The following is a 1,196-nucleotide window of genomic DNA, read 5'->3' on the forward strand; positions in this document are numbered from 1 at the left end:
CGCCCGCCCGCGATAGTGTTTCCCGGCCCGGCCGCCCGCCCGCTCAGAGGCCGTCAGGAGCTTGTTATCTGGCCGCGATGGCTCGCTAGCCACCTGACGCCGCGCTGACCCGACCATGACCAAGGAGTGCGCCGCCCGCCTGTACCTGGGGCGCGTCCCCGCCGCCCTCCGCCGCGCTGACAAGCAGCCGAAGGGGCTCGACGCGGCGGCGACGACGCTGTCCCCGGCGGAGGAGACGATGCTGGCGGCGTGCATCGCGTCTTCGTGCATCGTCTTGGCCGGCGTCGTGGCGCTGGTGCCCCCACGCCCCGCGCACCGGGCGTCCGCGCGCTCGGTGAGTGCCGCCGGTGCGGTCGGTGAGCCAGGCTTCTCAACAGACGCCTCGCTCTTGGTGCTGCCTGGTACCCCAGAAGTTTGTTTTCCTGCACGATATAGAGAGGAAAAAGCAATCACCCGTTTTCTCGCTAGATCCGAAGTCACACGAGGAGTTCCAAACGCCAACGCTTTCCGGTCCCCAGAAAGATAGGCAAGCAGCCGGTGTCGTATGCCCCCCACCCTCTCCGATCAGTTACCGTCGCGTTTCTGATGACGGCACGACGCCGCTTTGGGCGGCGCGCTTTCCTGCCCGTTTCCCGCTCCTGGCCGCACTTCCAGGACGCGGCGTGGCGTGTGTCACGCCGGGCCCACGAGCGGGCCGCCGGGTGACGCTCGGCGCCGCGCCTTATCGGCGGTGCTATCGCGTACGCTACCTACTAATGACCGGCCGCATGCCGGACTTGACGTCCTCTATCGAGTGGCGCCGCGCTGTGCCGCCGCGCCCCGCTGTGACGGAATGTGTCGCGGCGGCGGGCGGCGCGAGCGCAGCGTAGCGGTGCACTGCGAGCAGGCACGCCCCGCCACTGCATGCCGTTCTGGAAACGCAATAGGCGTCTCGCATGAGGGACAGCAAGTAAATTTAATTGAAAGTGGAATGTTTGGGTGGGCGTCTTTTGAAGAGCGCCAGCCGCTTAGTGGGAGCACGGCTGCTGATTTCCATCCCCTTCCTCTTCCCCTTCAATTCGCCTCTCTCTTTGGTCTTGCTAAAGCGTTATTCTGCTCGTTTTGTATGCAGTTATCATAGCTCGGGCACGGCCGAAAAAGGAGAAAAGTGCATTCACTTTGACATAAAGATGTATCTCGGTGGGAGAGGTGGGGGG

General features: G+C 64.5%; 1 protein-coding gene across 3 annotated transcripts in view; it reads left to right on the forward strand.

Annotated features, from left to right (window-relative positions):
* Positions 1 to 1,196, forward strand: part of LOC127750473 (uncharacterized) — a 41,805-nt gene that overhangs the window by 37,980 nt on the left and 2,629 nt on the right. Inside the window, exon 1 of one of the 3 annotated variants that reach the window (XM_052272182.1) lies at positions 7 to 334. The exons of the other annotated variants lie outside the window; for them this stretch is intronic. The gene's annotated coding sequence lies outside the window, so the exon portion shown is untranslated. Of the gene's footprint in view, positions 1 to 6; positions 335 to 1,196 lie in introns of those variants that run through there. 3 annotated transcript variants of the gene reach the window in all.

The sequence above is a fragment of the Frankliniella occidentalis genome, unplaced genomic scaffold, assembly GCF_000697945.3.
Source record: "Frankliniella occidentalis isolate FOCC.00 unplaced genomic scaffold, Focc_3.1 Scaffold194, whole genome shotgun sequence".
Lineage (NCBI taxonomy): Eukaryota > Metazoa > Arthropoda > Insecta > Thysanoptera > Thripidae > Frankliniella > Frankliniella occidentalis.